Source organism: Dipodomys merriami, unplaced genomic scaffold (genome assembly GCF_024711535.1).
Source record: "Dipodomys merriami isolate MVZ:Mamm:240054 unplaced genomic scaffold, mDipMer1.0.p SCAF_1269, whole genome shotgun sequence".
In the NCBI taxonomy this organism is placed as follows: Eukaryota; Metazoa; Chordata; class Mammalia; order Rodentia; family Heteromyidae; genus Dipodomys; species Dipodomys merriami.
In genome coordinates this window covers 140,913-160,419 of record NW_027202570.1, presented here as the reverse complement: position 1 = coordinate 160,419, position 19,507 = coordinate 140,913, and the positions used below count along the sequence as shown (strand labels likewise).

At 39.1% G+C, this 19,507-nt stretch overlaps 2 long non-coding RNA genes and 1 other non-coding gene across 3 annotated transcripts; 2 read left to right on the top strand and 1 right to left on the bottom strand.

The window, feature by feature from the left end:
* The first annotated feature begins 131 nt into the window (after window positions 1–131).
* LOC138824137 (uncharacterized) lies at window positions 132–6,452 on the top strand. The gene is made up of 3 exons (XR_011371018.1): window positions 132–201; window positions 5,316–5,475; window positions 6,323–6,452. It is a non-coding gene; the product is annotated as an uncharacterized lncRNA (long non-coding RNA).
* Window positions 6,453–7,250: 798 nt separating this feature from the next.
* On the top strand, window positions 7,251–18,867 carry LOC138824136 (uncharacterized). Its single transcript, XR_011371017.1, has 3 exons — window positions 7,251–8,143; window positions 8,237–8,350; window positions 18,719–18,867. It is a non-coding gene; the product is annotated as an uncharacterized lncRNA (long non-coding RNA).
* LOC138824139 (U6 spliceosomal RNA) lies at window positions 12,278–12,381 on the bottom strand. Its single transcript, XR_011371019.1, has one exon. It is a non-coding gene; the product is annotated as a U6 spliceosomal RNA (small nuclear RNA).
* Window positions 18,868–19,507: the final 640 nt, after the last annotated feature.

Genomic DNA, 19,507 nt, shown 5'->3' with positions numbered 1-19,507 from the left:
GATGGTACTGGGTTTGAAATCACTGCCTCATTCCTGCTAAGCAAGTGCTCTACCACCTGAGCTGTGCCTCCTAGCCCTTTTTACTCCTGTCATTTTGAGGATAGTGTCTCAGTTTTTGCATGGTCTGGACTGAGATCCTCCTGGTCCTGGTCTCCCAAGTAACTATAGTGGCAAGAGGTACACCCCAAGCTATCGTTTAAGGTAAGATGTAGTGAACTTTTTTCTGAGTGTTCCTTGAACTACAGCTGCGATTATAGCATGATCTACCATACCTGGCTACAGTCTTAACTTTTGTAGTATTGTTTTTGCCATCACATCAGTTTTCTCTCATATGTCTAGACTATTCTGCCCATCTCTGTGTCCTCCTTAAAATTCTCACTACAAGATCATTGATATGTGCTGTCTTTCCAGTTCACCACGGATCATTCTGATCTCCATTTTTATTTCTGCCATTTTCTATAATTTCTCTTTCTCTTGTAGCACATCTAAATCCTGCATATTCTTCAACCTCTAAAAACTTCTTCAAGCTCTTACCATTCTCAGTCAAAGCCACTGGGCGAAAACTTCAGGGTTCTCACAAGTTGATAGAAGCAGGAGCTCACCATGCTGGAACAACACTGAAACCTGGCTCTTCAACTGGGCCATTCAACTCTGAAATCTCACTGACTGTCCAAGAAAGTTTCCCATAATCCCTTACCACTGGGACATCAAGTAGTTGACCTTTCTTCCCTTTCTCTCATCTGTGATACAGAGGAAATTGCATATACAATTAAACTTTCTAGGCCAGAGATTATTGCAGCCACTGAATTATCTTCTTGTAAAAGCAAGCATTTATGGTTATAGGGAGGGAGATAGACAGAGTTACATTAGGAGAAAAAAAAGTAAAAATGGTCTAAATTACACCTAGTCTGAGCTTTTTTCTCATGTTTGTTAGTTCAACAATGCCTACCAATGCCTGCTGTGTGTGAGGCCCCACGTTAGGTACAGAGGATACAATGATAGAGGAACCCAAACAAATGTGTGATTACATAGTTTTGTGCATAATTCAGGCTGTCAAAGGATGAGCACTGGTCTAGGGAGAGGGAAGGAAACTAGGGAAAAGCATTTTGGAAAAGAATTGCTGATCTCAGGGAAGGACTTTGAATAGGCTTAAACAAGCAAAGAGGAAGTGAGAGACATTTCAAATGGAGGGAGGTACACCTACAGTGGGCCTGTGATAAATGGGAAGGAACAGGCTACTAAAAAGGGGATGATAATGGGTAGATTCTGAACACGAGGTATTCATGGTTTTAGTGACCTTAAGGTGGTAAGACCTAGTTGCGCTCTCAAGATAGAAATTGTGGCTAAATTGAGCTACAGAGCTGAGGGATAGCGCCCAGGCCCAGAGTTCAAGCCCCACAACCAGACCCAAAAAAAAGAAAGAAAGAAAGAAATTGTGGCTAAAGATTTGTAACCAGTAACGAACAGGAAGTCATGATTGGGGACTGCCTCACATCAGTCATGGGCATCTTGAGCAAATCTACAAGGAAGGTAACCAGGACAGTAGGAAGGAGTATCAGGAAGAAATTCTGGCAGAGAAAGGGAAAGAACTTAAAGAGGGCCAGAGTTTGCAGAGCCTGAGTTTCAGTGGAGGGGCTTTGCTCTCCAAGTGGTAACTGGGGAGTGATCCAATAGAGACAGTAGAATGGGACTGAAGGAAAAGCAAAGCCACAGCATGAAGGGACCATTTCAAAATGTGGTTCACATACAAAAGAATAGATATGGAGGGACAATAAGTGAAAACAACTCTCTGTAGTATCATTCTTCAGTGTGTGTTCACAGGTTCCTTGTTTTTCTTTCTAGTCATCCCTGTACAATGTGTTGGTTATTGCTTGGTTTTTTTTTTCACCTTGATAGCATACAATCTTCTGTGAAATATTTGATTTGTTTAACAATGTTTTTGAGTTTCATTCATGTGTTGTCATTTGTGTTCACTGGTGTACCACAATAGTCTCTTTATGACATACCGTAATTATCTGCTTAACTTGGAGAGGCATATGGGTTGATTCTAGTTTAGAGGAATTAATTACAGACAGTGCTAATATTAGCATATTTCATAGTTTTTTGTTTTGTTTTGTTTTGTTGGTTGTGGGGCTTGAACTCTGGGCTTGGGCGCTGTCCCTCAGCTCTTCAACTCAAGGCTAGCGCTCTAACATGTGAGCCACAGTGCCACTTCTGGTTTTCTGGTGGTTTATTGGAGATAAGAGTCTCACAGACTTTCCTGCCTGGGCTGGCTTTGAACCACAATTCTCAGATCTCAGCCTCCTGAGTAGGTAGGGTTATAGGTGTGAGCCACCAGCATTTGGCACTTCATAGTTCTTCTTCTTCTTCTTCTTCTTCTTCTTCTTCTTCTTCTTCTTCTTCTTCTTCTTCTTCTTCTTCTTCTTCTTCTTCTTCTTCTTCTTCTTCTTCCTCTTCCTCCTCTTCCTCCTCTTCCTCCTCTTCCTCCTCTTCCTCCTCTTCCTCCTCTTCCTCTTCCTCCTCTTCCTCCTCTTCCTCTTCTTCCTCTTCTTCCTCTTCTTCCTCTTCCTCCTCCTCCTCTTCCTCCTCCTCCTCTTCCTCTTCTTCTTCTTCTTCTTCTTCTTCTTCTTCTTCTTCTTCTTCTTCTTCTTCTTCTTCTTCTTCTTCTTCTTCTTCTTCTTCTTCTTCTTCTTCTTCTTCTTCTTCTTTTTTGTTGGTCATGGGGCTTGAACTCTGGGCTTGGGCACTGTTCCTGTGATCTTCAGCTCAAGGGGAGCACTACCACTTGAGCCACAGTGCCACTTCTGGTTTTCTGGTGATTTATTGGAGATAAGAGTCTAATGACTTTTCTGCCCAGGCTGGCTTTGAATTGCGATCTTCAGATCTCAGCCTCCTCAGTATCTAGGATTATAGGCCTGAGCCACTGATGCCTGGCTACTTATAATTCTTCTTCTTCTTCTTCTTTATTTTTTTTTTTGTATGTCGTTCATAGGGCCTGAACTCTGGGCCTGGGTGCTGTCCCTCAGCTCTTCAGCTGTAGACTAGCACTCTACCACTTGAGTCTCAACCCTACTTCCAGATTTTTTTGCTTATATGGTGCTGAGGAATCGAACTGAGGGCCTCAAGCATGCAAGGCAAGCACTCTACCACTGAGCCACCTTCCCAGTTCCAACTTCATAATTCTTATGTGACAGACCCTCTGGAGGTTAGATGCCCCTTCAGAGAAAGTCCAAAGAACAAAGATGACGAAGAGTTACAAAAAGATCATGAATTATTTTCAAGTAGGTTTTTAAAATAAAATAAAAAAGTGAGAAAATCCCATCTTCCCTTCCAATATATAGGCACAATTTTTTTTTTTCAGGCACACAAAAAATTCAGACACAAATTGAATGGACATTTATAAAGTTTGGGCTCATTAGTATACAGGTTCATCTTCAACAGACATCTTTAAGCATTTTTAATGGTAGGAAGATTACAAGCTACTTGGCTACTTCTTTCATTTACAAATTATAAATTCTGTAGTCATTTAGTCAATTCTCCTAACTTAAAATATTATGTTTTCTAAAAACATCCTCCTTATAGAGAGATTCCACACAGTGGTCCAATTTCAATCCTTTGTAAATTACGCTTTTAAAAATTAAAGGTTGGGCTGGGAATGTGGCTTTGTGCTAGAGTGCTTGCCTAGCATCCAGGAAGCCTGCGATTTGATTCCTCATTACCACATATATAGAAAAAGCCAGAAATGGTGGTGTGGCTCAAGTGGTAGAGTGCTAGCTATGAGCAAAAGAAGCTGTGGGACAGTGCCCAGGTCCTGAGTTCAAGCCCCAGGTTTGGCAAAAGTAAAAAATTTTTTAAAAATTAAAGGTTTCACCAGGTGCTAGATTACAGCTAATCAGATAGCTGAGATCCAAGCCAGTCTGGGCAGGAAAGAATATAATAATTTTTTTTTTTTTGGATCTGGTTGTGGGGCCTGAACTCTGGGCCTGGGTGCTGTCCCTCAGCTCTTCAACTGAAGACTAGCGCTTTTTTCTTTTTGCTTATGTGGTGCTGAGGAATCGAACCCAGGGCCTCATGCATGCAAGGCAAGCACTCTACCACTGAGCCACCTTCCCAGCCCAGAATATAATAATTTTTTTATCTCCAATTAACCACATCTTTCCCCCCCCACTCCCCAGAAATGCCAGAAATAGAGATGTGGTTCAAGTAATAGAGCAGTAGTAGCCTCAAGCAAAAAAGCTGAGGGACAGCACTCAGGTCGTTAGCTCATGCTCCAGAACTGCCACCAAAAGAACAAATAAATGCTTCTGTTCTTTTTAGTGATATATATTTACCATTTAAAAACAATATGTAGCTCCTAGTTCTTCAAATACCTTGATACTGCTCTTTAGCCTGAAATTAGACATACTTTTCCAAAAATGAAGAGCTAACATTTAGTGAGATCACTGCATCCAGTCACACAATATCAGTGATATCACTAGCAATGCTGTTTTTGTTGTTGTTATTGTTGTTTAAACCTAGTAAAGAGGTCACATAACAATTTTTGATGTTTGAATTTATATTTTCATTTTCAAATGAATTGCTTGAAAATGTGATTTTCCTATTGTCCTTCAATGATGGATTATCTTTATTTTTTCCATATTTTATTATCAATTTATGGTACATGGTAGATTTATTTTGACATGTCCATATACTCATACAATGTGGGGGCTGGGAAGGTGGCTCAGTGGTAGAGTGCTTGCGTTGCATGCATGAGGCCCTGGATTTGATTCCTCAGCACCACATAAGCAGAAAAAGCCAGATGTGGCATTGTGGCACAAGAAGTAGAGAGCTAGCCTTGAGCTGAAGAGCTGAGGAACAGCACCCAGGCCCAGAGTGCAGGCCCTATGACTGACAAAAACAAAACAAAATAAAACTCATGCAATGTACCTTGATCAGACTCACACTTTCTTTTCAACTCTCCCTCAACTCTGCTAGCGAGAGATTTGATTGAAGACTCAGGATAAGGGCTCAGAGACAGAAGATTCATTACAAGAAAGAGATGAACAATAGGGTGGGCGTCTTGGGGTGCAGTAGATGTCTTGTGGAGCAAAAAGAATATTTATAGGTTCCACAAAACTGCAGAGCAATAGGGAAGTTTTCCTAAAACCATTTTTCTTGGTTCACTTCTGGATTGAATGCTCTTTCATAAATTTGCCCCATACACATAGGTTTTTGTTTTTGCTTTGCCAGTGACAGCTGCTTCTATAGAGATAGTTCCTGCCCAAGTTCTGGGAACACATTATTTGGACATTTCCTGTTTGTCTGTTTCTTTGTAGTGTGAGCTGTTGATGCTCAGTGAGCACCAGGGGAAGTTGGCTCTGTGGTCTTTTCTCTGTTCTGGTCTGTGCAAGGTAGCCTGCTCTCCCGGTGCCATTTGCAACTGAAGAGCACAGACTCTGGAGCCAAAGATCTTGCTGTGTACCTTATAGAAAAAATGTGAGTATCAATACACAATCCTGAAAACAGATAGTTATAACTCACGCATCAAGTATGTATATGGCTTATTTCAGTTCCGATCTATAGTTATTTCCGCTTTTGTTTTTGTTATTTGGAAGTTTTTGTTTTGTTGAGACAATATTTCACTATGTACCTGAGGTGTGCCCTGAACTCGTGACTCTCTTGTCTCAGCCTCTCAAGTGCTGAAGTTACAAGCCTGTGTCACCACCTTGTTCAGATTATTTTTGTTTTTTTTGACCCATTTCTGGGTCTAGAACCTAGGGCCTGAGTGCTATGGCTGAGCTTTATTGCCTAAGGCTATTGCTCTACTTGAGCCACAGCACCCCTTCCTGCCCTTTTCCTGGTTAATTGGAGATAGAGTCAAGTTGGCATAGAACTCAGCCTCCTGAGTAGATAGGATTGCATGCATGAGCCACCATGCCTAGCCTTTTTTTCTTTTCTTGGGGCGGTGGGGGGAAGGTGCTAGTGCTTGAACTTAGGGCCTAGGCACTTTCCTTTAGCTTTTTTGCTCAAGATGAGCACTCTGATGGAATTCTATGCCTCCATCAGAAAGAATGACATTTCCCCATTTGTTAGGAAATGGAAAGGTTTGGAAAAAATTATATTAAGTGAAGTAAGCCAGGCCCAAAGAAACATAGGTCCCATGGTTTTCCTTATTTGCAATATCTAGTATAGGTATGAGTCAAGCGGAAAAGGTCAGATAATGTGATGTTAGGAAAATGAACCCTTAAATATGTATTTTAATGTCTTCGTTTCTTTCATTCATGTGTTTCTAATGCATTTATAAGATTATTTCTTTGTTGCTTTGTATGTCCCTCCCCCACAGTGTAACCCCCGCTTTCACTATATTTGATGTCAGTATAACATGTGGAGGAGATGGGGACAAACAAGTCGTTTAAGGATTCGGGTGGACCTGTTGCAACAATGAGAAGTACAAAATGTCATGTCAAAACCAGCTTTACAATGTCGGTGTGGGTGGGGGGAGGGGGGTATGATTGGGTGGGGGGAAGGGGGGTGGCTGGGAAGGGAGGTGAAGGGTAAACAATGGAGGAGGCTGCAATGCTTGGTAAGAAATGTATGCATTATCCTGCCCATGTAATTGTAACCCCTCTGTACAGTATGTTCTCAAATAAAATAAAATAAAATTTTAAATTAAAAAAAAAAAAAAGATGAGCACTCTGCCACTTGAGCCATAGTTCTACTTCTGGCCTTTTGCTTCTTAGCTACAGATAGAGTCTTCATGGACTTTCCTTCCTGGGCTGGCTTCAAACTTTGATCCTCAGATCTCAGCCTGCTGAGTAGCTAGGATTACAGTTATGAGCCATTAGCATTAGTGTTTTTATTTAGAATTTGGTCATTCTGCTGCCTAGTCATTCTCTTTGCAATCATACAGCACTCGTAAGTGATATTATTGCATGTCAGGGGAGTCTGCCATCTCTGTTAATCATCACCCTCAAAAGAAAGTCTGGAGCTTTTAAAAACTATAACTTTTATAAATCACTGAAAATATTGATACTTGTTTCCTGTAAATCGACAGAAAATTGTATGAAATCCAACAGACGGTGAGAAATTGACTATTTACTTCTGCCAAATTTGGTCTCAGCAATTATGACAAAATGCTTGGAGTTCTGGATCAAGCCACTTAGGCCTTGGGAGATCAGAACATTAATTCATGTACCCATTGTAAACTAAAGGAAAGGGAAGGCTAAGAGCTGACTCATTTGGTCAATTTTTCATATTTTTCCCTTTTCCTTCCCCTTTCCCTTTTCTTTTCCCCTTTTCCTTTTCCCTTTCCCTCTCCCTTTCTCTTTCACTCTTTCACAGTACTGGTATTTGAATTCAGGGCTTTGCTTGCTAAGCAGGTATAACTCAGCCACACCTCCTATTTTTACTTAACTTATTTTTCAAATAGAGTATTACATTTCTGTCTGGGCCAGCTTGGACTGCAATTTTCCTATTTGTATTCCCCAAATATCTGGAACTACAACTATATAATCATATGTTCAGATTTTTATTGGTTGAAATGAGGTCTCCCAAGATAAGTTCTCTTAAACTTCTTGTCTAGGCTGACCTTAAACTGTAGTCCTCCCAAGTAGCTAGGACTACAGGCATCACCACTTCTTTTTAGATAAGTTTTCACTGTGTAGCCCATGCTGGCCTTGAACTTGCTGTCTACCCAGGCTGCCCTTGAATTCTCAGTTCTTCCTCAGCCTTCTGAGTGCTGGGATCAAAGACATAACTTAGAGTGATATCTCCACTTCATTGAAAAGCAACAAAGACAAAAACTCACCTTAAACTTAACTATCACTCATATCAACTACTGAAATTTTCACTGCTTTTCCCTTTCAGAAGAAATTAGACTGACATTGTTCATTAGGATGATGCTTAATGGTTTTGTGATCTGCTGTTCCCTTCTCCCTGCGTTGGTAGTCAGCTTCTATAGCCCTCCCTAGCTTTGCCCTTGGTAATAATGTAGTAAATGATGTTCTTACCATATAAAATATTAACTACTTTATGTTTTGATAGATGTAAGACAGTTTCTGGCAAGCATGAGAGTGATTTTGGAATCCCTTTTGTCACAGAATAGTGGAAAACCGTAGTAGAAAAACTGTGTAATTCAGTGTTTTCCATGGCAGCTCATCAACTGGTAAGGAGAAGTGGCTATTTGCAATAAGCAGGGAAGGGAGTGGTGGAAATACCAGCATGTGCAGTGAATACTGAGTACTTCATCTTCCTTTAGGTCATCTTTCTCCTAGACTTCTGTTCTTTGGACTTTTCACACTGTACTCTCTTGAGAAAGTTGAAGAAGCTGTTGAAGAAGCTCTGCAATGACCCTGAAGGAGGACTGAGCAAGGTAACTTGAGTTGGCCCTGAACCTGTATTGCTTCCTCTCTTCAGAGAGATATGACTCTACCAAATAAAACATACTGGACTACAGATATATGCAAATAAATTGCCTCTAGAAGCTTTATTGGTATTTTTGCCAACAAGGATAGTAAATACCACCTTGATTTGTCATTAGCATTAGAAAGGAGGCAGAAAAGCTGTATAACTTATCTAATCATTTTAGAATATATTAAGTTACATAAAATCTATGTAAATAAAGTCTGAAAGATTTGTCTAGCCAGGTTCTTGTAGCTCATACCTGTAATACTAACTACTCAGGGTTGAGATCAGAGGATCTCAATTTGAAGCCAGTGTAGGCAGGAAAGCCTGTGAGACTCTTAGCTCCAAATAACCAGTTGGGGGGAGGGGGGCAGATGAGGAGGGGTAGGCTCGAGATGTGGCTCAATTGGTGGAGTGCTAGTCTTGAATGAAAAAGCCCAGGGACAGCACCAAGACCCTGAGTTCAATCCCCATGACAGGCACACACACAAAAAAATGAAGTCTAAAAGAGAAAATATACATGGAAAGACAAATAAGAAGGTTTGGTATTTAAAAGAATTATCTCCCATACTTAATTTTTATTATATAACATTTGTTCATAATCTTTTTGAGTTTCATAACTGCCTGATGGTAGTAGAAAGGGCATATACATTTAGCAGATCTTTTTTATTTTCTCATTTTGTTTTTTGGTGTAAAACTAGAACTCAAACTTAGTACCTGTTGCTTTGGCTCATTAGGTAGTGCACTACCAACCAACTAAACCATGCCTCCAACCCTGATGTTTTTGTTGGTTGTGGGGCTTAAACTGAGCCTGGGCATGGTGCCTGAGCTCTTCAGCTCAAAGCCAGTGCTCTACCATTTGAGCCACAGCATCTAATCCTAATCGGTTTCTTTGCCAGTATTGGTTCTTAAATTCTGGGCCTATTCCTTAGCTCCTTTTTCTCAAGACTAGCATTCTACCACTTGAGCTATTTCTGGCTTTTAATTGCAGATAAGACTTTCCTGACAAAGCTGACTTCAAACTGCAATCTTCAGATCTCAGCCTCCTGGGTAACTAGGATTAGAATCATGAGCTAAAAAGAAAACTTCCTTTATTTTTAAGAGGAAAAAAGAGTGGTCTTAGACATGCCAAGGTCCTAAGTAAAAATGTGAGCTCTTTAAACTTTTAATTCAGTGTTTTTCTCCAGTGGAATTCATACCAGTACTTATTTTTAAAAATAGTTCTGTCACTGCTAAAAGATAAAAGCATGAGTCCCTAAAGTATAACCCTAATGCACTTCTGCTGAGTGATAGATGTCTATTGACCAGCTTAGCCTGTGTAAAATTTCATCAGGGCTGTCAAAGCCTGTGATCTACAGCACTGATAGTCTATTGTGACAGTTGGTTCTGTAATAGTATCTGGAATTTTCTCCTACTCATTTGTCTGCCTAGCTGGATGTTGAGACCTGGCAGCAGGAACAGCCTGTGGTACTACATACATGGACCAAGAAATCTGCCCATAACTATGAAAATAACTGCCATGAAGTATCTGTCTTTGTTAGCCCAGGGGCAACCTATTTTGAAGTAGAATTTGATGAGAGGTGTGAAACCGAAAAGCGCTAAGACTTACATGTATTTTCTTCCAAGCAATAGTGGATCAAAAACAAGAGAAAGAATATAATAGAGATTATGCCTTCACAGGTATGATTATCTGGAATTTACAGATTCTAGAGTTAGGAAGACACACTGACATAAAACTTGGTACTTACAAGTGGCCTAAGGTAAGTCATATTCCCAAATCAAGGTAAATAAGTACTTCTGTAGCAATTCTTGTCCTTTTTCCAACTTTAGAGCTAAAGGTATGGTGTTTGGAAAAAGAAGGACTACCTAGGCTCTGCTGGCTCATGTTGATAATGTTCAAAATCCTAGCTACTCAGCAGGTTGATATCTGAGGAATAAGATTTAAAGCTAGCCTAGGTAGACAAATCTAAGAGAGCCTTATCTCAACCAGCAAAAAGCAAGAGTGGAGACTTGTTTTGAATGGTAGAATGACAGCCATGACCAAAATAGCTGAAAAAGACTCAAAGCTCTAAGTACAAACCTTAATACTGGCACATTTCTAGAATGTGTTATTAGATAGTTTTGACCATACATCAGGCTGTCAAGGGATGAACACAGGTTTAGGGAGAGGGAAGTCAACTAGGGAAAGGCATTTTAGAAAAGAAGTGCTGAGCTCAGGGCAGGACTTTGAATCAGCTTAAACAAGCAAAGAAGAAGGTAGAGACATTTCAAATGGAGGGCGGTACACCTACAGTGGGCCTGTGATGAAATGGGAAGGAACAGGTGACTAAAAAGGGGATGATAATGGGTAGATTCTGAACATGTGGTACTTGTGGTTTTAGTGGCCTTCAAGTGGTAAGACCTAGTTGCACTCTCAAGATAGACATTGTGGCTAAAGATTCGTAACCAGTAACGAACAGCAAGTCATGATTGGGGACTACCTCACATCACTCATGGGCATCTTGAGGAAATCTACAAGGAAGGTATCCAGGACAGTAGGAAGGAGTATCAGGAAGAAATTCTGGCAGAGAAAAGAGAAAGAACTTAAAGAAGGCCAGAGTTTGCAGAGCCTGGGGTTCAGTGGAGAGGCTTTGCTCTGCAGGTGGTAACTGGGGAGTGATCCAATAGAGACAGTAGAATGGGATTGAAGGAAAAGCAAAACCACAGCATGAAGGGACCATTTCAAAATGTGGTTCACATACAAAAGAATAAATATGGGGGTCTGGGAAAGTGGCTCAGTGGTAGAGTGCTTGCCTTGCATGCATGTGGCCCTGGGTTTGATTCCTCAGCACCACATAAGCAGAAAAAGCTGGAAGTGGTGCTGTGGCTCAAGTGGTAGAGCACTATCCTTGAGCTGAAGAGCTGAGGGACAGCGCCCAGGCCAGAGTTCAGGCCCCACAACCGGACCCAAAAAAACCCGAAACTGTACAGAGGTGTCACATTTCTGGGAGTAAATAATGAGTACATTTCCTAACAAGCATTGTTCCCTCCTCCCACCATCCCTTCCCTCCCACCTCCACAAATACACTCCCCTCCCCCTTCCCCTGCCTAAATTGTAAAGTTCATTTTTCAACAGAGTGTCTTGTGCATCTCATTGTTACAATGGGTTAACCTGTATCCCTATTTAACCATTTTGTATTTCCCTTCCCCTCGCCAAATTAGAGAAACGTATGCACAGGATGTTGGTTTACCAACTTCAAATACAATGAAAACAGGGGTTATAGCGTGGGGGAGGAACATATACAGAAACAAAAAAAATCACATCACACATCATAAGTACATTAGAAACAATAACAAGAAAGTAAACAAATACTTGTGTCCCTATCTTAGGGTTCATTTCCCTTAATATCATCTTATCTGCTCATATGCACATAGCTTTTGATGTATTCTGCTTATCACAGACATATATTAGTTATTGAAAATAAGGGAAACCATGGGACCTATGTTTCTTTGGACTTGTTTTACTTCACTTAATAAATTTTTTTCCCAAGACTTTCCAATTCCTAACAAATTGGGCGATACCATTCTTTCTGATGGAGGCATAGAATTCCATTGTGTATATACACCCATATTTTCTTGATCCATTCATCTACTGAGGGGCATCAGGGTTGGCTCTATATCAGCTATTGTAAATAATGCTGCAGTAAACATACTTGTGCTGGTAGTTTTAGTATGGTCTTGTTTGTGATCATTTGGGTAAATGCCCCAAAGTGGGATTGCTGGGTCATAGGAGAGCTTTATATGGAGTCTTTTGATGAGCCTCCATATTGCTTTCCAAAGTGGTTGAACAAGTTTACACTCCCACGAAGAATGCAGTAGAGTCCCTGTAGCCACATACTCTCCAGCATCTGTTGTTGCAAAAATGGAACATTTCACTAATTTGCGTGTCAGCCTTGCTCAGGGGCCATGCTAATCTCTGTATTGTTCCAATTTTAGCATATTTGCTGCCTAATTGAGCACAGAACATTTTTTATATGTAAAGTGTAATTGATTTTCTTAAACTAGACAATTCAAAAAAAGTAAGCTCAAAAGATTTCTTGTGAAATTTTAGAACCATGTATTTCTTTTTTTTAGCAATACAACAAACTGTTAGTACCATGTATTTCTTACATAAGCACACATTTAAGAAGAAAGTCAAGATTGGCATGTCAAAAACAAAATAATTCCAGATATTTGTTGTTCAAGAGATGTGTAGGAGGAGGAATTCAATTATTCTATACAAGGCACCTGTCATAATGAACACTGCAGCAAGTGTTAAGGTTTGTTAAAAGTGTTAAATGTATTTAATTTTGGGTATTTGCTTATATATGCCAAAATTAGGACTGTTTGGCAGGTCATAAACTTTTCTATAAAGTATTTAAGGTTTATGGTAGCAGACATATGGTACTAATTATGTACATTTCAGAGTTTATAGAAACATTACCAATAAGAAGTTGCAAAGTCTTTGCGTAAAGAAGCAGAGTGAAGAGTTAAGACTTTGTTAAGTACATAGTTTCTGTTAAATTTTTAGGGCTTCCTTACTTTACATGTTAGTGAGGAACAAATGATGATATAAGCCATATACAAATGATGAGATGAACCATAAAAAGTAATCTTCGTGGGTAACTTTAAAGACTACTCATAGCCTATAAAACTCTTTTTAAAGGGCTGGGAAGTTGGCTCAGTGGTAAAGCGCTTGCCTTGCGTGCTTGAGGTCCTGGGTTCGATTACTCAGCACCCATAAGCAAAAAAACAATCCAGAAGTGGTGCTGTGGCTCAAGTGGTAGAGAACTAGCCTTGAGCTGAAGAGCTGAGGGGCAGTGCCCAGACTCAGAGTTCAGGCCCACGACTGGACCCAAAATAAAAACCCAAACAAAATCCTCTGTTTGAACATCATAATCTTAGCCAGTTTTAAATGCACAGGAATATGAGAAAATAGTAAAATCTAATATGTAGAACACTTCAAATACTGAAAACACTGGTAATTGTTTTTTTAATTTTATTAATCATTAATATTTAATTTTCAGTTTTCTTTATTTGTTGCATTGTTTCCCTTTTTGTAATATAATACAACTTTTTATAAGTCGTCATCAGGAGGTACTTTGAGAAGCTTACTGGGATGGCCAAAGATTTTTTATAGGTGCATGTGAGTTTACAAAGAAGAAAATTAAGAACAAAATATTTATTAAAAAAATTATCAAGTACAGTCTGAATCAGGAGGGATGAAAAATGTCCACACTCAAAATCTTAGCCCTCATCTGAAGTGGTGGTATTACAGAGTTGAGACCACAAAAGTGAGAGACTGTTTTTGTGTTTTTTTTTAATATTTTATTTTATTTTATTTGAGAACATACTGTACAGAGGGGTTACAATTACATGGGCAGGATAATGCATACATTTCTTACCAAGCATTGCAACCTCCTCCTTTGTTTACCCTTCACCTCCCGTGTTTTTTGTTTTTGTCAGTCGTGAGGCTTGAACTCTGGGCCAGAGCGCTGTCCCTGCACTCTTCAGCTCAAGGCTGGCTCTCTACCCCTTGAGCCATGGCGCCACTCTGGTTTTCTAGTGGTTTATTAGAGATAAGTCTCACGGACTTTCCTGCCCAGGCTGGCTTTGAACTGTGATCCTCAGAACTCAGCCTCCTGCATAGCTAGGATTATAGTCGTGAGCTGCTGGCACCCAGCATTGTTTTGTTGATTTTTATTTTGTTGGTCATGGGGCTTGAACTCTGGGGCCTGGGTGCTGTCCCTCAGCTCAAGGCTAGCGCTACCACTTGAGCCTTCGTCTTTTTCTACTTCTGTGGTGCTGAGAAATCAAACCCAGGGCCTCATGCATTGCAAGGCAAGCACTCTACCATTGAGCCACCTTCCCAGCTCCTGAAAGACTGTGTTTTAAAAAATCATCTAAACAACATTTGCTTTCTGCTTTGGGTTATATAATGAAATATATGAATATCTTTTTATATTTTTGTGAATTGTCATACTTCTAAATTTATACTAACTTCAGCCACTTTATCCTTTTCAAAGTCATGAAATATCGCTGAGAAATTTCTTCTGGGAAAATTGTATTTGCACTTATAATTTCTTCTGAGTCATTTTTATTTTTATTTATTTTTTATTTTTTTATTGTGAAAAAACTGTACAGAGGGGTTACAATTACATGGGCAAGATAATGAGTACATTTCTTATCAAGCATTGTAGCCTCCTCCTTTGTTTCCCCTTCCCATTCCTTCCAAGCCTCCCCCCCTCACCCAGTACTCCCCCCAACCCCCCACCAAAGTTGTAAAGTTCATTTTCGACATGACAACTTGTACTTCTCATTGTTGCAATGGGTCCATCTGCATCCTTATTTAAACGACTTGTTTTTCCCCTTCCCCTCCACAAATTATACCGACATCAAATACAGTGAAAGCAGGTGTTATACTGTGGGGGAGGGACATACAAAGCAACAAAGAAATAATCATATAAATGAGTTAGAAACAAATGCATGAAAGAAAAAAAACATTTAAATACATATCTTAGGGTTCATTTTCCTAACATCACCTTATCTGACCTTTTATGCTTGACTCATACTTATACTAACTATTGCAAATGAGGGAAACCCTGGCACCTATGTTTCTTTGGGCTTGGCTTACTTCACTTAATATAATTTTTTCCAAGTTGTTCCAGGCCCATATCAAGCACTGAAATAGAAACAGCAATAAGAGACCTCCCATCTAAGAAAAGTCTAGGACCAGATGGTTTTACAGTGGAATTCTACAAGGCCTTCAAAGCAGAGCTCACACCAATACTCCTACAACTCTTCAATGAAATTGAAAGAGAAAGTTCACTACCGAACACATTCTATGAAGCCATCATAACCCTCATCCCAAAACCAGGCAGGGACTCATCATTTTTATTTTTTATCAAAATCATTTTATATTTTATGCCGATGGATTATCATACATCAAATACCTTCAAATGTACATGTAGAGTCTAAAGATAGCAGTATGAATATTCTCATACAGCTCTTGTTTATCTGTTATGTACTTTCAGTATTATGTTACTTCTCTCTTTCACCGTTTTTCATTCATAGTCTTTCTCTTTCATGCTCCATGTCTGCTACTTAGAATTTCTGCTGGTCTTTTGTCCTTCAGGATCCACTGGTTTTGTGGGAACATGATAGGGACCAACAGTTTCCCTTGCATTCTTTAAGAATTCTAAGAGTGACGTGATATTATTCTTTGCCATTCTAAATGGCAAAACAACAGATCTAGGAATTCCTTTTCACTTTTACTTCTATTATAAATTTTATCTCAAAGGAATCATTGGGATAGATAAGATATTTTATCTTGTGACTTAAAAGTTCTTTTTCTTTTACAAACAACCTTTTTCTTTGATTATCAGTAAGTAACTACATGTAATGAAAACAAAGCTATCCTATGGTAAGTAGACCGAAGTTGTTCACAGGGATGAAAAACAAGGTAATGGGGCAAGTGAGAACAAAGGATACCCATCATAGAGCACAGCTCCTCAGAGCAGTTTATCATGTACACTTTGTGAGAATGACAATGTGCTGGGAACTATTGATTAAATCACTGAACACTGATTTATATATATGTACATATATTTGCATATGTATATTTATTTATATATGCATATATGTATGCATATGCCCTTATATATGTACACACATATGTTACTATACACATAAATTCACACATACATATACACATGTATACATGCACACATGGAGAAAGACACATATTTACAGCCAACACAAGTTTCACTAGTTGTTGAATATGCCTTAGATGGAATATTTGAAACAAAATATGTTGAAAATGTATTTGTCTCTATTAGTTCTTTTACCACTCCTCTTATCTCTTAAAACTGGTAGGTTTTGACAGATTTGACTTGCAAAATGCAGTACAAGTCACTCAGAAATCTCAGTAAGTAAAGAACATATTGTGTTTCCCAGCTCCCTACAGAATGCTTGCTCTTATAGACATTCTCAACAACCAAAGTAGCAGGAAAATGCCCTGGTAAAAAAATAAAGTTATATATCTCATTGTTGCAATGGGTCCACCTATATCCCTAGTTAAACGATTTGTTTTTTCCCTTCCCCTCCAAAAATTATACCTACATCAATACAGTGAAAGCAGGGGTTATACCGTGGGGGAGGAACATACAAAGCAACATAGAAATCATCTTATAAATATGTTAGAAACAATTTCATGAAAGTCAAAAAACCAAAAAAATCATTTGAATACTTATCTTGGGGTTCATTCCCCTAACATAAACTTATCTGACCTTTTCTGCTTGACTCAGACATATACTAGTTATTGCAAATAAGGGAAACCATGGAACCTATGTTTCTTTGGGCCTGGCTTACTTCACTTAATATAATTTTTTCTAAGTTTTACCACTTCCTAACAAATGTGGCAATGTCATTCTTTCTGATGGAGGCATAGAATTCCATTGTGTATATATACCACAATTTCTTGATACATTCATCTGCTGAGGGGCATCTGGGTTGGTTCCATATCTTAGCTATGGTAAATAATGCTGCAATAAACATAGTTGTGCTGGTAGTTTTAGTATGGTCTTGTTTGTGATCATTTGGGTAAATGCTCAAAAGTGGGATTTCTGGGTCATAAGGCAGCTCTATGTGGAGTCTTTTGAAGAACCTCCATACTGCTTTCCAAAGTGGTTAAACAAGTTTACACTCCCACCAACAATGTACAAAAGTACTCTTCTGTCAACATTCCCTCCAGCATCTTTTGTTATTAGAGTTCTTTATTATAACCATTCTAACTGGGGTGAGGTGGAATCTCAATGTTGTTTTGTCGAAAAATGAGCTTTACAACTTTGGTGGGTGGGGAGATGACCAGGTGTGGGTGGGAAGATGGGAAGGGATGGAAAGGGGAAAGAAAGAGGAGACAACTATGCTTGATAAGAAATGTACTCGTTATGTTGCCCATGTAACTGTAACTCCTCTGTACGGTATTCTCACAATAAAAATAATAAAATTATAAGGCTCTAAATGGCATCCTTCCTTGAGCTCTTTTCCAACAGCCAGCATCAATTCCCAAGCAGATGAAAGAGTCCTCAGAAGACTGGACCTCAGATCAACATTTAACCAACCCATTTGAAAAGTCCTATGAGAGAAATGCTGGCTGAGGTCTGGCTGATTTCCTGGCCAAGAAAATAAGAAAAGAAGAAAGTATTTTTAATGTATTAAAGTTTGAGAATAATTTGTAACTTGTCAATAAATGTGTAGAACACAACTATACCAACTGACAAAAAATGATGTGCTCTTGGACTTGGTGAGTGATTTTACATGTGTTTACATAAGTAGAATCAGCAAAAATCAAGCCAGCATTTCTTCATTTAAGATATGAAGAAAGGATACAGGTTGACCCATTGTAATAATGAACTGCACAAGACACTCTATCAAAGAGGGGGTGGAGGGATGAGTTGGGGAAGTGTGAAAAGAAGGGATGGTAGGGGAAAAACAAAGGAGAGGGTGCTCAATAAGAAATGTACTCATGCTGGGCGCTGGTGGCTCAGGCCTCTAATCCTAGCTACTCAGGAGGCTGAGATCTGAGGATCTGATTTAAAGCCAGACTGGGCAGGAAAGTGTGAGAAATTCTTTTTTTTTGGAGGGAGGGGTCCAGTTGTGGGGCCTGAACTCTGGGCTTGGGCGCTGTCCCTCAGCTCTTCAGCTCAAGGCTAGCACTGTACCACTTGAGCCACAGCGCCACTTCAGGCTTTTTTCTTTTTGCTTATGTGGTGCTGAGGAATTGAACCCAGGGCCTCAAGCATGCAAGGCAAGCGCTCTACCACTGAGCCACCTTCCCAGCCCCCAAGAAATTCTTATCTCCAATAAACCACCAAAAAACAGGAAGTGGCACTGTAGCTCAAGTGGTAGAGTGCTAGCCTTGAGCTGAAGAACTGAGGGACAGCACTCAGGCCCAGAGTCCAAGCCCTATGAACGACAATAGAGAAAAAACGAGAAATGTACTCATTACCTTACTTATGTAACTGTAACCCCTCAGTACAGTATCTTTACAATAAAAATATATATTAAAAAGATACAAGGAAAATTTCTGTACTTATAGGAAGTTGTATTTGTCACATCAGTAAGGTATTGGTTTTAGGACCAGAGGCATATTACACTTTGGATAGTCAAATTCTCTATGTGAACACAGCATATTACTTACATTAGAATCTGCCCACAACCTAGTACAGAGTAATTGCTATGAAAATTTTTACTACATTCTATGTTTGTAATGAAAAATAAAAGTATATGCACTATTAATAGATACAATTTTTTTCAGATAATTTTTGCCCACATTTTATGGATGGAATTGGGAGAGCAATTTTGAAAAGCACAAATTTCATCACCAAGACCGGTCTGCAAAACAAGGAGCTAATACAGCATCACTGAATAGTATGGAACTCCAAGGAGAAGTACTTGAATTGACAGTATCAGAAAGTGTAAGCACACAAGAACTTTTTAGAAATGCAGCTGCTAGATTTCTCATGGAGAGCTTTCATAACACTTTGTGAAACACCAAGTCAGAACCTCACTGAAGTGTAGATGGATTTCCCTCACCTTTCTGTCATGCTCAGTCATTATCAATCAACATATAGCTAATCTCTAATAATCCTCTAATAACAAAATATTGATGGAGTATATATATGCAGAAAACCTGGGAAGGCTAAATTTTTTCAATTAGGACAGTTTGTATTCTATGATCCAGCAGAGTGGAAACTAGGTAAGCATCCATTTACAGTCTTCTGAATAATTCTGCTTCTGACCACATCAGTTATTTATCCATACCTGTGCTGGAGTGAGCGCTTTTTAAAAGACTTTAATGATTTTAAATTTAAATTTAAATGTGGAATGAAATTAGTTTCAATAGTGCATTACATTAAGATATTTAGAAACAACTGAGAAACCTAAAGGTCTATAAGATTTTTTTGGAAGTGAAGAGATATTGGAATTTCTTTCTTTATATTTTAAGCAATTTGCAAAAAGAATTGGCAAATAAAATTTATATTTGCAGCAGACTTGACACTTATTAAATTTTGTATGGTAAAGAGCACAGCCTCAACAATATGTC